Genomic DNA, 10,243 nt, shown 5'->3' with positions numbered 1-10,243 from the left:
AACCTATCTTGTTTATATTGGCATGATATTTATGTCATGTAACATATATTTGACATATTCTAAATATGTCGAGGGTTGAATATAAAATGAATTGATCATTGTTTATTATATATGATGTTTATCATGAGTGTATATATATATGATGTTTATCGTAAATGTTATTTCAGGTATGAACTGCCATTGTTAAATTATGATAATATACTTTGCCATCGATGGATCAAATAAAATAGACTATATGCCCAAGTAAATCATTGAGGGATAGGGTATAGTTGACATGCCACAGATTCTAGCAGCAGTTGCATATCAATTAAGTACTTCGGTGCATATGGTGGGAATAACCTTATGTGTATCACTTCAGTGCATATAGTGGGCACGACCTTATGTGTAAACATTACGGTGCCTATATTTAACTCGAATACCCAGGTTCCTTGATCACTTGTAAATGTATATGTTAAGGCAAACAAATTTGTGCAAGTGTACACAGTCGAATCAAGTAATAAAGAATAAGTGAGTTATCATCTCCTCAGTGATTGATAGGTTTTTGATGTTTTGCCACAACTAGAACTATGTGTCATGAGCTAGTCCCTGAATTCTTGTCAAAACAAAGAAACAATTAGTAATGGATTATATGAACAGGTGTCAAAGAGTTACTAAAGCAAAAGAATATTATGAAGTGTGATTGCAGAAAAGTTTGGTCAAGGCAAAGAAAATATGAAAAAATAACAAATAAAAATAGCCGTGGCAAGGAAAAATGTTGATTCAAATATATTCAGAATAACCTCACATATTCATATTTTTCACATAGCACTTTGGTTGGCCTTTCTATAACGAGAAATTATTCTAAGTAAACTGTGATATTTTATTTCTATTGGGTCATTGGAAATTTCTTTCTTATGATTATTGATCATGCCATTTACGTGGGAAGTTTTCTGAGATTAAAGGGGACATCAGAAGCCTTTAAAAGTTGTTTTTTTCCTAATGAAATTGTTTCTTGTGAGATAATTCTTCTCTTTGGTGCATTGCATTGATCATTGAATCATTGGTATTTGGTTGAATTATGTTTTTAATTGAAGGTGTAGGGTTTCCTTATATTGCCTAAAAGCTTAGACTCACCCTTAAGGGATAGAACAAATGGGGCTATAGCCTTTGGGTAAATTTCAAAATTTCCTTTTTCTCATAGATGTATGTTTATATAAGAGAAGGTGTGAGAATTGAGAGTAGTTTAAGATGGGAAATAATTGTTTTAAAAATGACTTCTTTGAATCCATTTGTGGATCAACCGAAGATGAAAATGAGGACAAAGGAAAAGAACAAGTTGCAGCCAATGCAGCTGTTGAGTCTTAAATTAAAGAAAAAGAAGCTCCCAATATTGAACACAAACCCCCTGAAGAAATAAATATTGATAAGGAAGAGACAGAAAGGGAACAAGAAGGCAAGTCCAATGAAGATTTCCAAAGGCATCAATCAAAGCTCCCCACTCAAAGACTTAGCTCCAAACCAGCCCTACAGGTACAGGTTGATGTGAATACTATAGAGGAAGAACCCAAGGTTGAGCCTAAAAAAGCATCAAGAAAACCCCCTAATGTCAAAAGGCAGTCATGCGCTGGACTCGAGATAGACTCAGTGTTAGAAATAAAAATAGGCAATTTGATGGACTACTACAACTTGGGGACCAAGCTTGGAAACAGTCAGTTTGGGATAAGTTTTGTATGTACTGAGAAAGTTAGTGGGAAGAAATTTGCTTGCAAAATGATTGCTAAAAGGAAACTGGAAACCGGTATTGATGTTGATGTTGATGATGTAAGGAGGGAAATTCAGATAATATATCACATTGCAGGGAACTCTAATATTGTATCAATTAGAGGGGTTTATGAAGATCCCACAGCGGTTCATCTCGTCATGGATTTGTGTGCAGGGGGGAACTCTTTGATAGAATTGTTAAGAGAGGCCATTATTCTGAAAGAAAGGTAGCAGAATTAGCAAGGATTGTACTCGGTGTTGTTGAAGCCTGTCATTCCATGGGAGTATTGCATAAGGATCTTAAGCCTGAAAAATTTCTTTTTGTGAATGAGGAAGAGGATTCACCTCTTAAAGTCATTGATTTTGTGTTATCAGCATTCTTCAAGCCTGGTATGTTCAAAATTATATGATCTTTTGCCACATTTGTTTTTGCTTTTGTTTTGAGTCAATCTCCATTGTTGTTCTTCTTTGAAACTCTGAAAGATTAATTAGGCCTTACCTCACCCTGGTAAATTTGTAGTAAACATTTATAGGTGCATACTTCAATTTAAATTTAAAGCTTAGTTTGGTTTTAATTCTCATGAACTGGCTAGCTTTAAGTAGAATGGAAACTGCATGCATATATATATAATGCATGTTTTCACAACTTTAGATTTTTCTCATTGTATCATCTACATTATTCATAATCCCATTCAAATCTTTCACAACAGGATCCTCTAAGGGTTTCTATCCATGGATTACAATATTCACCAGGTTCATCAATTTGGTCAGTTGTTCTTTTGAATCCTCCTGGGACTTTTTTACTTGATCAGTCATCTTTTATTGAGTCTTGATAAGTTGCTCTTGTAGTTTCTCAATTCTACCAACCCTTGCTAAAATCTCATTCATGGTTCTTATCCTTGTTTAGGAAGACCAAGTTAGCTCCACTTTGATTTCAGAAATTCTGTCATGGAATCTTCCACGAATTACTCTCATGTTTTTATGTTTAAATGTATGTAAAATAGTTTAAAACCAAATGTAATTATGTAAAAATGAAAATGTAAATACAAACGTAAAAATGCAAATCTAAATGCAAATGTAAATATGTGAATGTAACAATAAAAATGCAAATTGTATAGTACAAAAATAAATATAAAAGTATAAATGCACAATGAAAAATGCAAAGATGCAAAATGAAAATGCATGTATGAAATGGTGTTTACTCAAGAGTGATCATCTTAGAACAAATTTCATTAAGCACAAAAGTTTCGGTATATCAAACAAAACTTTACATATAAGGATATCTTTCACTCCTAACTTCTCCAAAGCCCAGTTAGTTTCCATTCATGCTCAAAAAGTTGAGTCTTCAGTCTGCTTCATCTCCTTGTAAAATCAGCTAAATCTATCACTTAAGAACCATATTATTTGTCTGGACTGCAACTTCTTCCATGACATTCTCTTTCATCTTCTGTGTCATTTCTCGGAGTTGCTCATTTTCCCTTGTAAGAGAACCTTTCTGTCCAAGAAGTTCTTGAACAAGATCTTCATATATGTTGTAGTTCTTTTTCAGGTTGGTGACCCATGTGATCCACTCTTCTGGGGTGTTTCCTATGCCAACATTTCGAAAGGCTTGACTGATCTTTTGGAAATCTTTAATTACTTGTATTAAAAAAATAAAAGAAATAAAATAAAACTTGCTTTTATATAAAATATTTTTAGTTTTACATATAAAAGAAAACTTGCATTATATTAATTCTTTTAGTTTTATAGAGATTTAGGACTGTTGGATGAGTGAAAATAGAATGATGGGATCAAACTCCTTGTTTATTCCAATGAATATCTTCTCATTTCCTACTGTTAATCTCTCTTTCTCTCCCCCTCCCCTCTCTCTCCCTTTCTCCCCCATAATATTGTGAAGTTGTCTATGCAATCAAGAGTGAGTTGTTTTGTTAATTGAAGTCTTAGAATTTCAAGGGATACCTTATCTGCTGTTGTCAGAAGCCATACTATGTTGCACCTAAGATTTTGAAGAAGTGTTATGGTCCAGAAGCTAATGTGTGGAGTGTTGGGGTGATCATTTACGTTCTCTTGTGTGGGGTGCTTCCATTTTGGGGTGGTAAGACTTCACATGTCATTTTTTTTATAAACTTAAGATAGTGATTAACCTTTCATGTCAATTCTCTAGGGTTTTATTCTTTAGGAAAAAGAACTCAAATGGTCCCGAAGGTGTTGCTTTGTTGAGTCCTCAACTATTAAAAATTACAAAATGGCCCCTTATCTATAGGGCATTAATTTATTGAGTCCCTCGACTATTAAAAGTTACAAAATGGTCACTTAACTATTCATATGTTCCAAACTCGTCCTTCTCCTATAGAACTTGACAGTCATATGAGTTGGATGTTAACATGTTGACTGGGATATGATAGTCTTTTGAGATTATGGTATTAGATTTTATCATATCACAATCAACAGGTTAGCGTTCAGCTCAGACTGCTGTAATTGTTTTTATGGAAAAGGATAATTTTGGAACATATGATTAGTCAGGTGATCATTTTGTAACTTTTAATAGTCAGGGTACTCAACAAAGAAATTTCCTATAGTCGGGGATATTTTGTAACTGTTAATAGCCAGAGACTCAACAAAGCATCACCCTATACTTGAGGAACCATTTGTGCACTTTACCATTTTTATGTATTTATAATTTAATTTGGTCTATTTATGCTTTTTGAAACAAAAAGTGAAATAGAAATATTTGAAGAGGTTTTGAAAGGTGAACCGAACTTCACTTCTGATCATTGGCCTAGTATATCTGAAGGCGCAAAAGATCTAGTGAAAATAATGCTTGTTACATACCCCAAGAAGAGAATAACCGCGTTCCAAGTACTACTTAAGTCCTTTTACTATATAAGATGGGATGAGTATTAGTGAATTTAGATGTTGATAAAATGACTTAGTTTCATTTGTTACTTATCCAAATTATCCATCGGTGTTCACCATTGCAATGTGAGAGTTGTTATTAATTATGTCTGATTGTGTTGTTGGGATGCTATAAAGACAATGTGAAACAACATTACTTTTCAGTATTCTCAAGACTTTTGGATAAGATTGATAAGTTTTGGCTGAAATTTCACTATGGAATCTGAGGAATAAGCTAATTTGATTTTGGTTCATTGCAGGTCTGTCATGAGTAGTAGAGATATAGAAACAGTCGGAGAAGGCGTGGGAGAATTGGGGGAATTGAAAGTAAGGTTAGGGATTTCAATTGATAAAATTAGGGTAATTGGGAATACAAAATTAGAAGGGCTTAGTCACTTACCTGATGGACCAAATGAGTAGCTTAGAAGTCTAACCCAATTAAGGAAAGGAATCATGCCAGCAGCACCTGCAAGAGAAGAATTCTATTAGACAGTTGTACTGCCAGCTGGTAAATTGGTTAGAATTGGTACAATGTTAACAAATAAAATGTGTAATGAACCAAGAGGAAATCATATGTAAATTGAATGAAATTGTTCTCTTCTTCAAGCTATCTTTCTTCTCTAAATCTTCTTCTTTTAATCTCTATTTTTATTTCTTCGATTCTCTTGGGTCATAACAAATTGGTATCAAGAGCCATTAATCCTGGCATGTTGATATATGGGTATTCTAAAAAAATCAGGCAATGGCTAAATCAACTGACTTATATGCTATTCAAAAGCATATTTCAGAACTTACAACTCTGGTGAAGCAAGCAACGGAAGGCACAAAACCTCCTAAATGGTGGGAATAATAGGATAATCAGATTAGTAAATTGGAGTCAAAGATAACAACGAATCAAGGTTGTGTGGAGCAAATTTTGAGGATTTTGACTGGGAGGACAGAGGAACAAGAACAAACTAGTTCAGAGAATGAATAGGTAAATATTCCTAACCTTCCTAAGACTGATGGGAAGAAGCCTATGTTAGTGACAGGGATGAATGAAACCCAATTTTCATATAAGCCTAATGAACCCGAAATCCTAAAATCTAAACCTGCACATGGTGACTCCACCAATGAGTTTACAGCCAATGATATTAGGATACTTTACAATAGAGGGCATAAACTGTTTGAAAAATGTCGAAGCTAACGTTTCAGCATTGGAGAGATCATGACAGTAATGACAAACTGTTCAAATAAGTTTTCACATGTGGTGTTGATAAATTCATCAAATGTGAGTTCAATGTCGAGGGGCTAAACCTCTACATGGACATAACAAAATTTTGGAATAGGTTGGAATTTGCACAGTAACTTCAAAATCAAATGAAGGTTCCAGAAGAAATGAGTAATAAAATCGTCACTTATTATGATACAAGCTGGAGGAATGAAGGTCTTTTGACATGGAAATATGCTTCAATGAATTCGGTTGACTTTCTAATTGAGAAGAAACTTAATGCAGCTGTGGTAGATTACAGCATTGGAATTTATGTAGACTTCACTGATCTTCAAAGAAATGTTATCTTAGATGTTGCTACAATTTCGGGCTTGCAACCCCTTCACTTGATTCATGAAACTATAGCAACAACATTGGCTTGTGGTATTTATAAATCTAATTTACCTGAAAATGACCCATTAAATGTTGCCCTTGTTAATATTGGACGTGCTAGCATGAAAGTCTATATTGTTGCCTTCAAAAAGCAGTTTGCTACAAAATTTAAAAAGGAATATAAGATTGATGTCTTCCAAAATGATAGGGCTTGTACTAGGCTCCGGGCAGCTTGTGAGAAGCTAAAGTAGGTACTTAGTGCCAATTTCGAGGCACTTTTGAATATTGAGTGCTTGATGAATGGGAATGATGTAAGGGGTTTCATTAAGAGAAAAGAGTTTGAGCATATCAATGCTCCAATCACCTCGTCCACTTCCATCCTTATCTCGGAAGAGGAGAGTGATAATAACAGCAGGTGGGACTAGACACTAAAGGGAGGGAAATGTAACACGGCCAGATATTCAGCTCAACTGAACTTTAAAAATGATTATATTTTGGGAAGCCGCTATGAGTCAACCGCAACTACATCTGATTCAGGTAATTCACCTCCACCTCCAGCTGAGAAATATGAGTACCAAGCTAAAGTTATTCGGATCATGGATCTTATTTTCAATAGCTTGTACAACAACAAAGAGGTGTTTCTTCGTGAGCTTATCAGTAATGCAAGCGATTCCTTGGACAAGTTACGGTATCTAAGTGTTACTGATTCTCAGCTTTTAAAGGAAGTTGTTGATCTTGACATTCATATCCAAACTGATAAAGACAATGGGATAATAACAATTACTGACTCGGGCATTGGTATGACAAAACAAAAACTTGTTGATTATCTTGGAACAATTGCACATATTGGAACTACTAAGATCTTGAAGACTATAAAGGAATGCAAAGATGTTGGTACAAACAACAACTTGATCGGTCAGTTTGGATTTTGGTTTCTATTCAGCAATTTTGGTTTCTGATATGGTAGTTGTATCAACAAAGAGTCTGAAATCTGATAAACAATACGTATGGGAAGGAGAGGCAAATGCAAGCTCCTATTCTATTTGGGAGGAGACAAATCCAGAGAATCTTATTCCTCGAGGAACACGTCTTACTCTGTATCTTAAGCGTTATGACAATGGTTTTGTCCATCCAGAATGGATTCAAAAGCTTGTGAAGAATTATTCACAATTTGTTTCTTTTCCAATTTACACATGGCAGGAAAAGGGAATCACTAAAGAGGTCAAAGTTGATGAGGACCCAGTTGAAGCCAAAGAGCCTGGCTAAGATGAAAACATTGAGAAAAAGAAGAAAACAAAGAAGATTGTGGAGAGGTACTGGGATTGGGAGATTACAAATGAAACTCAACCTATTTGGCTTCGTAAGCCTCGGGAGGTGACAACAGAGGAATACAATGAGTTCTACATGAAAACTTTTAATGAATACTCGGATCTGTTAGGATCATCACACTTTACAACTGAGGGAGAGGTGGAGTTTCTTTCTGTACTTTATGTCCCAACTATTTCTCCAATTGGAAAGAATGGTATAACCAATCCCAAGATGAAGAATAGTAGACTTCATGTTAAAAGAGTCTTCAATTCTAATGATATTGATGGTTTGATGGTGAAATTGTTGCAGTCTACTTTAAGCAAGGACCTTCTTTAGAGTTAATTAAGGGGGATCCCAATAACTTATATGTAACCATTTGGAGTGGCTTTTCCAATGATATAACTCTTTATTTTCTTAGTCTCACTCTGATGGCTACATTTAATGTGGATGAAGGTGATAGCGATGATTTCATGAGCTATGAGAAAAGGACCATCCCCATTTTAAAGGTGTACAAATCAAAACCTTTAGTAGATTTTTATGCAGCTATATTACTTGACTTGCTTATTAATGAAGCTCAGTTGGTCATAGTTATAAAGCAACCTATAGATCATTTCTTGACAATCGCTGTTATACATAGTGACTGTTCCAGGTTTGGGTGATGGTACTGCTATCTATAGTTTTTGGTAGAAGGTGTTTGGCAACTTGAGTTTTCTGGATGAAGGTTTAATTAACCTCAAGAAGCACAATAAGGCTATCACTCAATTGTTGCTGCAATGGACAAACTTAAGGCCAGAAAACATCACTGGCGAAAATTATATTATGCCTAAAGCACAATTCCTAGTTTTTGATCCTGGGGAGAAGGATCCTTTCATGGAGGGGGTACTGTCATGAGTAGTAGAGATATAGAAACAGTCAGAGAAGGCGGGGGAGAATTGGGGTAATTGAAAGTAGGGTTAGGGATTTCAATTGAGAAAATTATGGTAATTGGGAGTACAAAATTAGAAGGGCTTAGTCACTTACCTGATGGATCAAATGAGCAGCTTAGAAGTCTAATTCAATCAAGGAAAGGAATCATGCCAGCATCACCTACAGGAGAAGAATTATGTTAGACAACTGTATTGACAGTTGGTAAATTGGTTAGAATTGGTACAATGTTAACAAATAAAATGTGTATTGAACCAAGAGGAAATCATCTGAAAATTGAATGAATTATTCTCTTCTTCAAGCTCTCTTTCTTCTCTCTAAATCTTCTTCTCTTAATCTCTATTTCTATTTCTTCGATTTTCTTTTTTCTTCGATTCTCTTGGGTCATAACAAGGTCACAGCTGGGTTCAGGTTGATGGGGTGGCTCCAGACAAGCCACTCGATTCTTTAGTCTTAGGCCGCATAAAGCAGTTTTCTGCAACGAAAAAGCTTAAGAAAATGGCCTTAAGAGTAAGTTTCTGCCAGTGAGACTTTGGTCTATCTCTTTTAAACATTGGCCTATGAAACTTCTTCAAAAATCTATGTTGAAGTACCCGTGTCCGAAACGTATCCATGTCGGGCACGTAACCTTTTGACTCTTATACGATGTTCGAGTTAACATAAGAAAAGAGACTGTGAACCTCTTTCACCGCACAAATCCCAGTAGCTAAAATGACTTGACCCTTTTTCATATCTTTCATTTTCAAATTTTCTTTCAGGTCATTGCAAAAAGACTTTCTCAAGAAGAAATAGCCGGATTGAAGGAAATGTTCAAGATGATAGACACAGATAACAGCGGTCAAATCACTTTTGAAGAACTCCAACCTGGATTGCAAAAGATTTGGTGCTAAACTTGCTGAATCGGAATTCCGTGCTCTAATGCAGGCTTTAATTTTCATTTCGCAATCCCCTACCTTCAGAGGCCTTAATGACTAATGCTTCATCAACTTACTAAAAGATTGATTCTTCGATTGAAAGTGTTGTTCTTTATCAAGAAGATTATGCTATCTATGCATCCTTTGTATTCTAGTCACTTTTGTTTGTTCGGAAATCGCAGGCGGATGTAGATAACAGTGGCACAATTGATTATCAAGAGTTCATAGCTGCAACATTCAATCTAAACATGATCGAGAAAGAAGATAATCTCTTGGCCACCTTCTCGTATTTCGACAGTGACGGCAGTGGCTACATCACTCAAGATGAGCTTCAGAAAGCTTGTCAAGAGTTGCGCATCGATGATATCCAAATTGGTGAACTAATGTGCGAAGTCGATCAGGACAATGTAAGCCCTCTAATCCGTGTCAATCAACATGGATTTTAAGACACAAAGATACTTGCATTCCCTCCTTTTAAACGAGTTTTCATGTCGGACTCATTTGACATCGTGTTTTAATTTTTTTTATTTTTTTTTCAGGATGGCCACATAGACTACAATGAATTTGTGGCCCTGATGCACAAAGGGGATCCTGAACTCGGTCAGGGTCTTGGGGGTAAAGGTTTAACTATTGGATTGATGGAAACGCTACATGTTTCTTGACAAAGATAGATATATATAAAGACTGTAGTGATGACATAGGGCATTTTTACTTTAGTTTGTTCCAAACTTTTTAGAGTTTAGCTCTTCCAAGTTTGAGAATTACCAATACTAATCAGGCATTCTTTTGTTGACCTGATATTGGGTTTCCTTTTATGTTCTTGTGCCTGAAATATTGTACATATTATGCAATTCCCTGCATTGATTTTTTAATGGTGAAA

At 35.3% G+C, this 10,243-nt stretch overlaps 1 pseudogene; it reads left to right on the top strand.

Moving 5' to 3' along the window:
• The first annotated feature begins 1,180 nt into the window (after positions 1-1,180).
• Positions 1,181-10,025, top strand: LOC120200993 (annotated as a pseudogene).
• Positions 10,026-10,243: the final 218 nt, after the last annotated feature.

This window comes from Hibiscus syriacus, unplaced genomic scaffold (genome assembly GCF_006381635.1).
Source record: "Hibiscus syriacus cultivar Baekdansim isolate YM2019G1 unplaced genomic scaffold, ASM638163v2 tig00006731_pilon, whole genome shotgun sequence".
Lineage (NCBI taxonomy): Eukaryota > Viridiplantae > Streptophyta > Magnoliopsida > Malvales > Malvaceae > Hibiscus > Hibiscus syriacus.
Note: the sequence above shows the minus strand (reverse complement) of the source record. Positions and strands in the feature narration are given on the sequence as shown.